Source organism: Andrena cerasifolii, chromosome 3, assembly GCF_050908995.1.
Source record: "Andrena cerasifolii isolate SP2316 chromosome 3, iyAndCera1_principal, whole genome shotgun sequence".
Taxonomy (NCBI): Eukaryota; Metazoa; Arthropoda; class Insecta; order Hymenoptera; family Andrenidae; genus Andrena; species Andrena cerasifolii.
In genome coordinates, this window is record NC_135120.1 from 15,382,631 (window position 1) to 15,398,916 (window position 16,286).

The following is a 16,286-nucleotide window of genomic DNA, read 5'->3' on the forward strand; positions in this document are numbered from 1 at the left end:
GAAAATTTTGCATGTAACAGGACGTCGCCAAATTTGTTATTGCCTTGGAAATTGAAGCTCAATTTATTAAATGTATATACAGTACCGGACAAAAGTATTGTTTTAACAGTGAAACAAGGAGGACTGTGTCCAAGAATATTTCTCGATCACGCAGTCAGCGTATGTGATGGTGAAACACATTTCGTTTTCATTAAAGTGTATTAATCCGTAATCGGAAGTCCAGGAACCAGTGAGTGAACAGATTCAACAAATCATTGTCACTTTGTGTCCTGACGTACATTACATTCTCCCAGGACAAAGGTAAACATCCATATCAATTACACATCCAAATGTATGAGTACTTTCGAATTCCTCTCACTCGATATGACCCTCCCATCGAAATTATGCACATTAACCCTATTGATAGAGGCATCCCTCTCATTAAAATGATAAAAACAATCTCACGTTCTATTTCCATTAACGATAGCAAGCACCGGACACTCTTCTATCAGAAATCACTATATACTCACAACGTCCATACCAAAAATTCAGCTGAAATGCTCTCCTCCTTAGACAAAATCACATGACATAAAACATTATTCTTCGCCATCTTTGGAACTACCAAGGACAGGTTCACAATCCGAAAATTCTGATTTTAATGAAACTTCGTGCGTATGTAGAGCATATTGGAGTATGCAAGTAGCAATTTTTTTAGATTCACTCTGAAGGGAGGAAATTAGCCCTTAAAATTACCGCGTTTTTTTTAAATATAACTTTCTAACGGTGCGAGATAGAACAAACCTTTAAATATAAAAAGTGTTCAGTTTTTTATGCTCTATCCAACTACCAAAAACATTAAAGTTATATTAAAAGTACATAAGACCATCTTTTCCGGACATTAAGGGAGAGATGTTGAAATGTTGAACCAAAGCAACCCTTCCCTCTCCGACCAGATCCTACCTCACGCGCGCCACGTATAATCAAAAGTGGCGCTCAAGGAAATTAGAAAATCAGTAAAGCCGGAGAGCACTCCAGCGGTGCGTAAGCGACGCCATCGCGGTGGACATCTTGCAGCCCTTGTTTCCCTGCTGAACCATTTCCCTCCTTGTCGACGCCTACCCTCCATACCTTTTCCATTTCTCCGCCCCTCCCACCCTCTGCGAATGGAAAGTGTTCGTTGGCCGCGAGTGCAATTAACTGCAGCACGGATCCCAAGCTCGGAAGCTCTCGCTCGTAATTCGTACGGTATTTCGTGCGGTTAGACGAAACTTGGTAAGTTCGGCTCGTGACACCTGCCGCGCGTAATCAACCTGCCGAGTTAACTGGGCTCCTCGTTCCCTTGGCCGTGGCCTCCCCCTTGAACGCGCGTTCCTCGCGCAACTGCGCCGCCAGCCGACGCGTATTGTCTGAATCTCGGGGTTATCCGGACGTCGCGCGGATTCATGCTCGATCGGCCAATGGGAACGGCGACGTGTGCAGTCGTCGGCTGCTTCTGGGACTCCGTGGCCCCGTTACATGCGAGCTCGCGAGACGCTTTTCGTTGATAGCCCGTTCCTCGTTATCGAGATACCGCGAGCGTCTGCTGCGCGACACTTCTCGAGCCAGGCTTACGAACCGTTTCTGTGGGAATGCTGATGCATTTGTGCATTGCGCAGATGATGGTGCCTGACGTGAGACTCGGTTGAGTGGGATTTAGAGTGATACTCTCGAGAGCACGTGACGAGAGATGCGCTCTAGGGCTGTTGTTACAGGGGAAGATGGATTTATTTAGACCGATTCTTATGCATAGGAAGATGTTGAATGTTGGTAGATAGGGGACCCGTTGGATTGTGTATTAATTTTAAAGGAATTCTTAAGCGGTTACACCTAGTCAGGAGGCCGATAGGAGGCGAATGTTTGTGAATTTTTTTTGAAAAAGTGGAAGCATACAATTTTACAGAACTTTTTGCACTTAAAAGAGAAACAATTAAAGAACATTTGGTAATATTTTTCTACAAAAAGTTACCAAATGTTCTTTAAATGTTGCTCTCTTAATTGCAAAAAGTTCTGTGAAATTGTAGAAAGCGCGAGCAAAGTAGTATAAGCGCGCAAGGGAAGTAGGAGCGTATATGGTCAGACGCGCTCTGCGAACCAACTAAAACATTTCTTTGTAACTGTTCGCAGCTTCATCATTTTAAAAATTATTTCGGGTGGAAGTTGCTCACGTGGATAAGGGCTTTAGAAACATACAAAAAAATTACAGCCGAGTCAATAAACTTTCTTAAGTTACATCCATGTTTATCACTTTAGGAGAACCACAAGGTCTTATAGCAGATCTAAAGATCTTAAAGATCTCGGCGATCTTTTTGAAACAAGTGGATATTACGTACAGATAAAAGGAAATGTATTTATATACGTACATAAACATATATACATTACATCATTCTACTTTCCAAGCACAGCCACTGTGGGCTTTTACTAAATACTCGCCCAATTCAAATAAGAAGAAATCACAGAACTGTTGCAACAATTTTCAAGTGCAGAGATTTTCCGCGAATCGGCCAAATAAATAATTAATGAGATACCATGTACAGACTATTAGTAAAACTAAAATTGTGCATTAAACTCTATTCTCGGCCACTTAAACGAAATTAGTCGTACTAAAATTTCGAAAGTATATCAGAAAAATCCTTTCCTGCAATTACAAAATCAATTATTACTCCGTAATACACTTTCTGTCGACGGAGTCTCTTACATTGAATGGTGAAATCAAACTGGCTCTTGAAATTCAAAATCTATACAAGGCTGAATCGTTCATCGAATGGTCTACGCGAATACCCGTACTGATTGGAACGACCGAGGACGTATTTTATTTTGCTGGGATATCTTGATTTTGATTACCCAGCGGTTATTTCTTTTATTGGGTCGCGGCAGAAGTGGAGAGATAGAGGGCGGATCGGCCCGCGCAATAAAACCAGGATCGCTGATCGAATCGTAAAATACATAAATTTCGACGCAGGAATCTATATAGGAAAGATTCAAAGATTTAGAGATGCTAAGATTATGATAGAGTCACGCAAGAAACTTCCTCCAATCGCTCCCTATAATCTTCCCGTACAATTTCGCACAAAACCTACCCGATTCCCCATAAAATTCTGCAAAATAAATATATTACTAATTTGTAAAAATCAATTACCAAAAATTCAGACTCACAGAGACTAATATAATTCAATGCCACATTCCCAGAAGCAAAGTCAATCCTTCCAAGACTCGGCAGCCGCTTGAGCGTGCAACGCATCCGCAGAGAATACGAGAGCAGACATGTAACAAGAGCAAGAGCAACAAGTGCTCAACGGGTAATTACCCTCAAGTTCGCTACAGAGACCGTTACACGGCCAACAAATTCGCGTGCCGCGGAAACAGCGATATAAATCGTCAAACTTCACCAGGGGCTTCTGTCGAACGGATTCATGAAACGCCTCTTTTCAGAGTATCCTCCACGCGTAAGTACGAAGGGAACGCTCAAAGACGCGTCCTCCGCGGGAAGTAAATTCAATTTGTATCATTAAACGAATCGGGACGCGTGGCGCCCTGAAGGGAACGATGAATCGGCGCGAGCTTATCCCTCGGTGTCTTCGGGCCTCTCTTTCCAGGCCCGCAACAGAGACACCAGGGATCCTCTGAAATCGTCGATACACGCGACATCCGCGATACAGGACCGACAAGATCGAAGGGGGCGCCTGGGTCTTTGTCGCTGGTGAACGCAGAAGAGCCTCCCTGTCCTGCTGAGGAACAGCGTGGCGAGGGGTGAAGGGGTGGCCGAGGAAGGAAGACAGGAGGAGACAAGAGTCGGGAAAGATGGGAAGGATAGGAAAGACGGGAAAAAGGAGGCCCTTCGTAACACCCTGGCGGCCACCCTCCCGTCGGCGGATGCACCTCCGCGAGTAGCAGGAAAAGCAGCAGCAGCAACCTCCCTCCAGAGCGTGGAACGTGGCGCATGCCCATCCGGGAATCGAACCCGCGGAGGCACAACGTCACCGGCGAACCAGCCGTCGGGATCGTCAGTGCGTTTGGCGAACAGTTCGCGAACGGACGTGTCCCTCGTGGCCTCTTGGAGAACGCTAGCCCCGTCCCCAGTTATAAACACGAGACGGAACGAGGCGTCTGGAGCGAGCTGGCGGGATTCACGGGGCGTGATCCACGCGGCCAGGTGGTAGGCGGCTGTTAGGAGGCGCGTGATGATAAAAGCTGCACACGTCGCAGCGGTTCCTTCATGGTCGACGAATACGCCGGTGAAGTACGAGGAGCTAGCGTGCCCTCGCCGTAGAACGCTTTCCCCGTAGATCGTCGACGGCTGGCCGCGATCTAGCACGTCCTCGGCGATCGTTGGAGTGTCCAGGGGACGGTCCATGCATGCGTTGACCTTCTCGGAGGAGCGTGCACCGAGACACCAAGGTCGCCCGCGATCAATGAGCGCGGCGTCTGACGCCACGTGACGGGACTCGTGGCGTGCCAGCGGGCTCGTTCTGGCGGCCTGGCCCGCGAAAACTGACCAAGCACAGAGGAAAAGAATCGGCAGGAAGCATCCTCGAAGCCTGTTCCACTCTAGCTTTAACCACTCGTCGCTGTTGGGAGCCTTGCTCCACTGGCTTCCCCCGAAATCGTGCTCATCAGAATCTCGATCGCTCCGTTACTTACATTCGACTGACTTGGTCGAGATCTTCGAAAGTTCAGGGAGCAAGAATTCACTTGGGAGCACGTTATCTGGCGCTGGGAATCTCGGTTGAATCGGCGTGAACTGTCTCGTGGAGATTCCTCGATCTCGTGATCGTGTGGTGCGAAAGGAAGGAAATCGTTCCTCTGGTGGGACGGTTGTTTCGTCTGTACTACGACACGTCGAACTTGCGTTGTTTTCGCCGGGTGAGAGGCAGGAGAGTGAGGATAGAGAGACAGGGAGCCGAGGGGAGAGACAGTGAGGTGCAGTGCGATCTGTGCTAAGGAGACTCTGGAGACCACGACGTGACATGACGCTGTAATCATAAGCGGGAGAAGGGTGAACGAGGGCTGAGGATCGGGTGGAGGAGCCGATTCGCTGGATCTTCCTGACGCGGGATCTTCGTCATCGTGGCTGGTGAGTCCCGTTGCATTCGCAGCTAAACTCTTGCTTTATCGTTTTACGAGCACCGGGGACGAGGGCTGGTGGGGGGATTTTAGCGCGACTCATGAATAAAAATGCACCGCGCTGAATGTGAAACGGAAGCATCAATCTCTCGCAAGAAGTCGAGAGAAAGAGCAACAAGTGTTGCTGATATCGCGCCGCGGAGACAATCTTCGATATGAATATTGTAAACGCCCGCCGAAAGCGGGGCAGAATTTACCGGTGAGCGAAATCACGAGATTTTCGTTAATCTTGCCGCCATGAAATATGAAATACCGATCGCGCGCTCCGCCGCGATAAATCCGTTGAAAGCCCGCCCCGTCTCGTATGTAACCATCAAAAACGTGCGCGTTAATGACCGTTACATCGAAGGAGCATAATTTCAGCGCGAATGTGTTCGGTGCGATCGATTCAATTGAGATCCGCCGTCGTAAAACATTGAAGCGTGGGCAAAACCGTAAAATACCGTGCGCGTAATTTTCGCGTGGATTTCTGTCGAGAAAGGGACAGGAAGGGAGGAATTATGTACTGGTAAATATTATTCGCGAGGGAATCGCGCGATTCGCTGCGCTGTAAGTTGAACCGATTTTAATTGGAAACGAGTAACGAATGATTAATATTTTCTGCTGGATACAAATAAAGTTGTAATGTAGTGTAAAGTAGGAGGATTACTTTTGTTAGGCTGCAAGTAGTAGGGTTTATACACTAGAGTAGGATGTAAACAACGCGCAGGGTGAGGTAGGAACGAAAGTTTAGATCGTTTTTTTAGAAATGGGACAGTTATTTGTTTCGTTTGGTGGTGAAGAAATTCTATAATTCTATAAAACTAAGTTTCCTTTTTGTTTGTACATCATTCTTCAGTCTGTTACGTAGAAGTTTTACAAGTCTTCACACGAAATACTAGGAAAACTAATACCTCGATTTTTCATCAAAAGTCTACTTGTGTTTTTACTTTTGTTCTGTGTAGAATATGAAGGTATTATAATTGAAGAATGGCAGATAATTAGATACTCTGTTTATGAGCGGATATTATATATAAAAGACGAGGGAATACCGTTGGGACGACTCGCTAATTGATCGATACCTCCCCAGTTTGGAGGATTCATTAAGAAGTTTAATATTAATTGTCGTAATCAATTCAAATGAATAACCAATGCTTGATAGAAAAATGAGAGTTTCCTCATCGTGCATTCCCGTAAAAACGAGGAGAATTTCATTGAAAGTTAACAAAGAGGAGTTAAAAACGAAGAAATGTTCATCATTGTGTTATCAGAAACTACAATATTTTGGGTTTACTGTATGAGGCGCATTCTCCTTCATCATTCAAAGGTATCACTTATAAAGTGAGAAATTACCCTTCCTTAACGGATGCATGACATCAGCTCATGCAACAAGTTTCCACTTTGGATTTCTATAATTTCTTCTTAAACCACTTCTTACTCTGAAAAATAATAAAAGAGTTTCTCGAGCTGTTAATGCTAAGTACTCCGTCCACTATGTTTTTCCAAATTCTTAACTGCTTTCATTTAACACTAGTAGGGCTAAATAATAGGGTTAAAAAATAACTAAAGCTGGTAGGAACATAAATCAGGAAGTCAATTATAAAAATACTTTTGAATAAAAGTATTTTTATTCAATAATTTTGTAATAAAAGTATTTTTAATTTTCTTGGTTAGTACCAAGAATAGTGTTAACCTAATCAAAATGAAGAAAGCCTAAGGCACCATAGGTGATTCGCGAAGGTGAAAATGGATGAAAAAAGGAGCTAGCGAAGCAAAGAAAATATAAATAAAAAGATGTTAATAGTGTTAAACTATGAGTGAATCTATTCCCGAGTTGGTAGTTCTGACCATAGAACACAGGGTAAAATAAAATGAAGTATTTGACTCAATAATTATATCTAATTCGCAGATATTGTTACTAGTTACGACTCAAAACATGTAAAGGAATTTTCACTCTGAAATTTCGTCGTTACAATAATTAGTAATATATCTTCATACAATTTTAAAGTAATATAAACTGGGTTTATAATAAGAGTTGCAGTCCCACCCATTTGTTTTTCCTTATCTATATCCTCATCATTAGTGACACTTTTTGAATTACTTAAATTCTTAGGGAAAAAATAAAGTTATTCTATATTTTGTGTGAATATACCATTATCCACAATATGAATTATTACACCTGACAAATTATCTTCATTTAATAACATTCTTTGACCTCATATTTTAATACAAAAGACAAAATGTAACCACTTGAAGGCGTATCAATCACGTTTTTCCCCGTAACAAAGTTTCCAGATTGCGCAAACTTTTTACACATCATAGACCGTACGGGCGCGCAGAAATATCTAGCAGCGTGGCACGCAATGTTATTTTCTGGAAAACTTGCGTTCACGAGGCAGCAAAACGAGAAAGTAAATACCGATAACTGCTGACATAAAGTTAGAGCGGAGAAACCGGAAATTAAAGGGTAAATAGCCTCGTACTTTATTGAAGGTAATTTTGTTCAATTATTGAGTTATCTCTTAAACGTTGTTCTCCCGAACTAACCGGCGAAAGATCATTCGACTGAAAAACTTTTAATGGCTTCTGAAATATTGTCTAAATACCTTTGCCTTTGCACCTGCCTCGTAAGTTTCACGTTATTGCCCCGTTTCTTGCTTCACTCCGAACGAGATGTACTTCGAGTATGGAATTTAAACGTTGAACGTGAAAAAGTGGTGCGAATTAACTCGTTTAATTCGCGTGTGTTAGCAAGGACAAGTTGTCGTAATTATGTACTATGAGAACATTTCACACGAGAAGTTTAACATCACAGTTATAATTAATTAGCAAAATTGGCAATCATTTAAAAAGAATAGAAAGGGACCAAAAATCTGAGAATTCGTGACTACGGAAACACAAAAGTGCTTTATTTTACTAATCCAGGTCTGAGCTGTATATTAATAGAATAAATAACAAAGGACTTGAGAAAGTGTCGCATTTTATAAGTGTTCTCCAGTGATCAAACTTGTATATAACTAGCTAACAATACGAAAGTTACACTCAAATAAATATGGCATGTCTTGGAATGAGTGGTGCATCCGAGAAGGAAGTGATCTGCGTGCAAAAACGAATCGAAAGTATAGAATAAAATATCGTCGGAAATAGAGGCTTATATAAAAAAATTCTAGTCTAAACTTTCCATTTATTTTCGCACATAGAATAATTACCTGCTCGATTACACCATTCATATTTGAGGCATTAAGAGCAACCACGGACTAACCCACATTGAAAAAATATTCATTTTTGTTATTTTATATGATTAATAAAGCCTGTTAGAATACATTATTGCTACTAACTCAATTTCACAAAAATGTGTGATAGTCCGTTGTTGCAGTGCCTCATTTATCTGCTCACTTTCAACTGTACCTTCCTTCAAATGTGCCACCAAATTCTTCATACTCAACAGTATGCATGTACCTTACCCTATGTGAATCACATAACGAATGTTCATATTAGGTACTACGTGCTTAGACATCCTCTCGTTTCATCCTCACATTTTCCTCTGTCCTCCTGTTTCCTTTTCTTTCCATGTGCTCGCAGATCAGGCTGAAAAACAGCTAAGCCTCGCCTCGCCTTTTCACCAGCTTGCAGTACTTTTATTTTGGTATAATAACGACGATTTTTAGGTATTATTATTATTATTATTATTACAAGACACCCTCTGTATTCAGCTACCGCCTACCCTCAAATAACAAGCTCTTTTCCCCTCCAACCACCTTCGTCTTACTTATCACTTTAGCTAACATGCACATACTTTGTACCACGAATCTGCTAACATCTTGTGCAAAATATCGCTGCTAATCCATGTCTATAGCAGCCGATAACTCTCCTATCCATCTTCCACCGCGAAGCAATTATTCTTCCCCCAACGGAGCTCACAAATAAACACAGGTATAAAAACAGTGTAATCTGTAATTAAAAAAAAAAAACGTAGGTATACAAAGTTAGACATTCTACCTGGGTCGAACCGGAATCGAAGGCCATCGGCTACCATTCCATCCCCGTCGAGCATGATGCTAAACACGCTGATGGCATGTACATACTATCACCGCGCGTTGTTATCGCGTCCCCGTATAACGCAGCCGCGCTGTATCCTGTTAATTTAAATTATAATCAAAAATTAACGACCAGCCAAGTCGGAGGTTCGCCCGTCGGGTCGTCGGGGGTGGATCGATGTGGCCGTATCACGCGAGGACCGTTTCGTTGTATCGCGGCTTATCGCCGGCCGGAATGAAGTCGGGAAAGAATTCGCCGTCTCCTCGAAATGGCCCAGAAAATATTTGCACGGAATTCTTCTGGCGACAGTTCCCTCCGTTTCGCTTTACGTCCGTGACAGGCCGGCCTGAGTTTTTGCGACGCAGCGTTACGCCGGTCGATAATGGCATGTCGACCTGTTAGACATTACAAGCCCCATTACGCGGGAATTCTGCCCGATAACGAATCCCCGCGCAAAATGATCGGGGCCTTCCACCGTTCTCTCGTCCGTCGACGATTCGAGGTTGCCACGGCGCGTGGTTTCTTATTAGAATCGAGAGGCTAGGCCCGTAACAATCGCGGCTCTTACCAGGAAATCGTCGCGGTTGCATGTCGCGAGGACACCCCATTAAGGGCGCAGAATCATCGCCCTTTTCGCGCACGGTGGCTCGTGTGTCATCAGAGAGTAGCGAGGAAGAGTAAAAACTGGTAATACAGTCCGAAACGTTGGATGACAGCCGGTAAACCCTCATCCCGATGGGGCTTATACTCGATTGGGCAAATTGCCGCCAATCATAAATAATTGACAGACAATCACGAGGGATTTAGGTTTTCCAGCCCGGGACGTCCATTTTGATACTGGTTTCGTGGCGATTCGGGATTCTAAATTTACAGCGCGATCCTCTCGTGTTCGCGTCGCCGTTTTTTCTTTTTAATTTTCTGAAGACAGCTGGTGGAGTTCGACGAGTTTAACGGACTGATAAATTATGTTTGCGGAAGGCTGTTGTTCAAAACTTCTGGAGATTGAAGTGTGAATTGACAGGAATTATGGAGTCGTTGATGGTGATTATGACACCGCGGAAGTGATAGAAGTTGGGTTTCTTTAGGCCTGTTGCAGACGAGCGGTTTGCGGCAATCTGCCGCGTGCGTTTTAGCAGAACATAAATTTATATGAAGCAGTTCACACGGGACGCAAAGTTTTGCGGCTACTAAGCGGTATGTTTGCGTTCGTTTTGACGAACCCAGGTATTGCTTCACCGCGAATCAACGTAGCGACAAACTGCCGCAAACCGCTCGTCTGCACCGGGTCTTAAGGGGTCATTCCGGTTAGCGCACCGATAAATTCAGCGAAATTCAGGAATTTATTGCGACGAAAATAATTATAGTAATGGAATAAAACATTTTTCTATTTATTAAACTACCTTCCTGCAGTAAATAAAAAATATAAAAGTAACAAAATTATTGCTTTTCAAATGCTTTTGAAAGCGGTCTTGATGACATGTTTAAAAATTCATGCTTCGCTCGTCAAGGCGATTTCAGCTGTTAGATTTAATTGAACCCAAAAATCCAAACAGATTCTTGATCAGTATGACTGTCGCTAACGCTCGGATTATAATTGGTGATTTATCTTCAAAATTATCAAAATGAATCTTGCTTGAAAAGTAAATCTTGCTTTTGTATCCTGATAAACTACATAAATTCAAAGCACAAGGATTTTTGACATCTACCAAAATCCATCATAACAAAATCGCTTCTTTGGTTTTCCGAAAGGTGCAAGGTTTAAGCACGTCGCGCGTTCGCGTTGAATAGAAACGAAAGCGGGGTGTTAACTCTAGAACGCAACGATGTGCCTGCACGTGTCTTGGGCACGATGCAAAATGCGAATCGATGCGTCTGAAACGAACGATAAATATATTCGTAAGTTCAAAGGCTCTCCTTTTAGAAAAAAATTCGGTTGGATCGCGTGTGCCTCAGAAATTTGTAGGGATCGCGCGTGATTCGAGGAACAGACGTCACGGACACACGTATACATCAAGATCGCGAATACCGCGGCGTAGCATGCCTTCCCCTAATCAGATAAAAGAGGACTGCAAACGAAATACCGCGAGGGTATTTTTACCTCTGCTCGCCGGACAAAATGCCGCCCGCGCACATTCAAACGACACGTATCGCGGTAATTTGTAAAGCAGCCGTTCAGATTGCGATCAACGAAGAGTGAAATTCAGTGCTCCGTAACTTATAATCCAAACGTGTCACTGAGCAATTGATTCTTTCCGCGCGTGTCGTGCATTTTGATCCAGCTGCGCTTTCCTCATTAGCGCTGCATTCCTGCGTTCACTTGTCAGTTGAGCAGGTGCGTCGAATGAGTGTCGTTAAGTTCCCTGTTCTTTTCTGGGTATTTGTTACGAGAATTGTGATTATAAATTGGAAGGTTAAATGCTGCTGGATGTTTGTGACAAAGTGTTAACGTGGTACTTGATTTGCAATGGCACTGGAAAGGGGGTGGTGTATAAATTATTGTAAGCTAAGTTCTTCACTATCGTTGAGGATCATGAATTTTCCCTTCGCGTTTTGGAGTGTTCAGAAGTTCTTTGTACGGTGTGATCCAAGGAAAGGTAAATTAAAGCACAGAAATTTGAAAAAAAAAATAGTGCAGCTATGTCCATAGATTGGCGTTGACAGGGCAGTAATAATTTTCTGTTTTATTAATGCAAGTGTAATGTAGAAGAACCTCGAATATTCTAAGAACGATGGGTTTAGATAATAGAACTCTCAATTTTCTGCTGTTGAACATTCCATGTCCCAGACAAGGCAACGTAAATATAAATAACAAAATGAATAGCAGGTTCAGAAAGTGGTTATGCAAGTTTGCGGAGTAATAAGATTGCAAGTACCTAGCCAACGCTAAAAATGAATACAACCCTCGACAATTTTAAACACAGCAGTCAGTGCCCCAGCATCATGTCAGAAAGCTTCGCTTCATATACCGCAGCTAAGAAAAGAAAGGGTTCTCTACAATCCACGTACCGCCGTCTCCAACACCAACTTATAGTCGCAAGAGGGCGCAGACTAAACGACAGATGCATATGAATTTGCATAAAAAAGAACGATCGTACTTTTACGGATAATTACAGAAGATAAGATAGGTACCCAGGTGGCCGTTTGGAAGTGGAAGTCACCGCTCTGCCAGATGGAAAAGTCGAAACCAGGAGTAGTGAAGCACGAGACCGCGACATTCAGAAAGGGCCAGGGTGAAGTTTCTGGGGGGGTTTTCGGAGCGCCTGGAACTCGTTCGTAACTGGAGTCCGATCCTGCCCGTAATTACAATTCGAACAAAGTTATGCCGGCCTGGATCGAGCGGGGATGTGTCAAGTATTTAATCAGGGCCGAGTCGAGTCTACGAGAGACAATAGATGGCGACCAGCCCCCCTCAGCCTATCCCCTCCGTTGCCATCTGCCTTACCACCCGTGCCCCTTCATCTCCTTCTCGCCTTTCCAGCTTGGTTCCACTATGACTAGGGGTGCAATTATGTCGACCTCATTTCGGGACAGCTTCACTCCTCCCCTTAGCATTGTACTATTCCTCATCGTGTCTCTGTCTGCCCCTTGATCCCCCTTCTCACGCCTGAAAATCGTACTTTGCGTAGCTATCTTTCTTTCCTTCCCTTTCTTTCCCTCCCTCTCCTTTTCTTAGCTTCTTTTAATGTTATCTTGCAGCTTTATGCTTTCTTAACCCCTCCGTCTATTCTCGCAGGATTATCCAGCGTAGATTTCCTTTGTGCACTCAATGACCCCCTGCGCCTTACTTTTCCGCCTCTCTCGCGACGTTCAGGTTGCCTCGATGTGAAAGAGTTCATACAGTAACTGTTCAGAATTTTTTTGTCCTGTTGAGAGAGCTCCGTGTGTTACTTTAACATCTCGAAGGATTAGAATTTGTATCCTTGTTGCAGTTACTGAGAAAACTATCTTTAAAAATAGCTTAATTTTTCGACGGTTCAAAGTTGAATGACCCCTTAATAAATACACTGGTATGCAAATACACACGTGAATAAAATGGATGATCTTGTTCACCTCATGTGAAAGTATCTCTTAATAAGTAATCACTTTCAGGGACAGTTCTTAGATTGCTTTACATGTGCATTGGATCAATAAAACGTAAACAGACTTCTAATAATCAACAAATTAAAGTATCTTTCATTTGCTCTGGAATCACTTAGTTATTATCAGTAAGGTATTCATAGAAACAGTTTGATAATTACGTTGGTGTGATTAAAAAGTAATAGTAACGTTACTGGAAGAAACTGTGTTAAGCGGTGAAAGTAGTTTACGTAAGAATGATACTGTAACTTATGTCTTTCGTAATAAAATTCATAACGAATTCTCGTTGCAAAGGTTGTAAATGTGTTGTGTTATTCTTTTCGAGAGTTTATGGCTGCAGAGGGGCCGCAGCCACTTCACTGGTTTCCACAAAAATAATTTCAACGTCGCCACAAATTCAGTTTAACGCTACAACAAACCTCTGGGTAATAGTTAGCGAGTATTTTGCGTCATGATTAATTCAGACATTTATGTTCTTTCTCGCCATTTTGAATTAAACAGTTGAAACGGAATGTGTTTTTGTTGTTGCCCGTAGGATTGCTACTACCCCATAAAGATAACAAACGGGTTGCGTCTTTCTCCTTCATGAATTGCAAATTTTCGTCCTAGTGCTTCTTCTGCTTTCTTCATCAGCTCCGCCACGTGTGTATTTTTGAAACTTTAAATCCGTTTTGCTCCTCTATTGGGGTACATAAATTCACGGATTTTTGGCACATCGTGCTGACATTTTTTTGTACTTTCGTAAAGGAAGAACTGCATCGTGATTTATAAACAGAGAATAAAATTATTCTAGTCCGTTATTGTCCATTTTAGTGTATATTTTAAATAGTTATTTAATAGATAGCATCTTGTTGCTGATAATCGATTATTCTGCGCGTGAAAGAAAGTTGCTCACAATTTGACAGTTATCCCTTATAAATGCTTATTTACTTAACTTTCATATTACACAACCATCAGGAAAAAATTGATATAAGTGAATTTTAACAATATTTTTTTAAAGTTCCATACGTCTGTAGGATGCTTCGTTTCTTATGAAGAAGGTAACTTTAAACTCTTCTAACAGTGTGCAAAATGCAACTGGATAAATTTGTTCATTACCACGAAATATTTGTTAATCTAGGAATTTTTTTTCAAAACACTGCACATCTTAAACAATACTACGAGCTATAGAGATATGTGATTGACCTACGCGCCCGACGTGCGACGGAGAACGAAATATATTTCCTATAGGGGACCAAGGGAAAGTGGTCTGTATATATTCAGACGCATTTTCCAGTTGCTGCGACTAGAACTGCAATACCTTTAAAACTTTTCAAACAAGTGGATGAACTTTAGGAAATTGCATGTAAATATAGTAGCAATTACATTTAAGAATCTGAAATTAAATGTATCTGCTACTTTACCATATTAACTACTCTTACTCAATAATTATATAATGAGAGTAAAACAAAATTCCGCCGTCTCCCTTCATTTTAAAATCACTGGCCATTACGGAGTCATGTACTCCTGTCGAGCAGAACTTTCGTAAATAAAGCAAATGTGATTTGCATTATGTAACGTCATTTTTTTTCATTAATGGTAAGTACCTGCTCCTGCTGCTGCAATTCATTTCAACGTCAAATTACCCGATCGAATCGAGATTGCAAGTTTGTTAAGTACCTTGATAAAAAACCGGTTCTACCAATTGAACAGGGCCAAACTTCACGTCCGCTTTCAAGCAAAGTTCTTCGCGTAAGCATCGCTACCTCTCATAGAAACGAGTCAGTGGAAATATTATAACTAGTCTTGAAATCCATGCTTGCAGCTCGAGGACTGTTTATTCGAACAGTGACGTCCACGTGAACATTAAATAGCAGTCACTGGAGAAGGTACTCGATCGTTAATTGCCTAAACATTTCGCCCAATTACAATCTCTTACGTAACAGTAATATATCCTCGAGGAGATTAAGCTGAAGTATGTATGTAAAATGGTATACTGTTAAAAAGTACAGTTAATAAGCTACCAAGCTTCAATTTTATAACGAGTTTCAAGTTCTTCCGGTGGTGATTACTGTTTGACAACGTTTCAGGTCAGTTTCAATGAATTCTCGCAGAACAGATGAAAATTGCAAACTTTGACGGTTTATATTTTTTAAACAAACTCGAATCTAGCAAACTCCTGACTTAAACCCCCTTCAATATTAAGTTGAATACATCATAGTTCAATTTCATCAAATTCCCTCTTACCATTTGTAAATTGTGATCGATTTGTCGCGGAATCACCTATATGCAAAGTTGCAGACTTTGTGACCTGTATTTTTTAAAAAAATACCGCTTAAACTAAAATATCCACTGCGTACACATTCAGCTTAATACCTTCCTCTACAGCTTCCATCTTAACCACCTCGCGTTACCGAAAGCGTGTACCACGGTTCTCAAGACAATCGCCGCAACTTTTCCATCGCGAAAGCGAGGCCAGTCGTGGATGTTTATGCGTCGAGGAGGCGGTAAATTCTCCGCGGTCCCCGCTCTCGCGAAACAACGGCCGCCCGGTATGAAAAACCGTCGGTTTATTACCGAACGGAATTTCCCTGCCCGCGGCTACGTCGCCGTCGGATTATGCAATTTAAAACGAGTTAATTGAAGTGCAATAAGTCGTTAAAACTCTTGAGCAAATTAATTAATATAGAAGCCGGTTAGAATAGCGCGCGGCCAAAGCTTTGCCCCTCGTCCCTGTCGCCCGCCCTTCGCCGCCCTTATCCCGGGCAAGGGGTAGACGGCCGCGCGGTTACGACAACGATGGTGGCAACGATGAGGTCTGGGGGACGTAGGCGGCGGGGTCCGACGAGGAAAAGTACGGTTAATGAAATAATGTACGCCCGACGTAGTCCTCGAGCACGCAGCACGCGGGATTTAACTTTTCCATGAAAATACTTGTGCAAGCTAAAGAGGCGGCCCTCCGTCCGCCCCACGCACCCCACCACCCTCCCGTCCACGCCCGGGTGCTTTGAGCTGAAATCGCGGCAAGGGTGACTTGATCGTTGAAATCAAAGGAAACGCGAGACGTAATCTGT

At 42.7% G+C, this 16,286-nt stretch overlaps 1 protein-coding gene across 5 annotated transcripts in view; it reads left to right on the forward strand.

The window, feature by feature from the left end:
* Window positions 1–285: 285 nt before the first annotated feature.
* Window positions 286–16,286, forward strand: part of Ten-m (teneurin transmembrane protein Ten-m) — an 834,379-nt gene continuing 818,378 nt past the window's right edge. For 2 of the 5 annotated variants that reach the window (XM_076807850.1, XM_076807852.1), the window contains exon 1: window positions 4,770–5,089. The gene's annotated coding sequence lies outside the window, so the exon portion shown is untranslated. Of the gene's footprint in view, window positions 301–4,769; window positions 5,090–16,286 lie in introns of those variants that run through there. The other 3 variants (XM_076807851.1, XM_076807853.1, XM_076807859.1) reach the window with 3 other exon arrangements.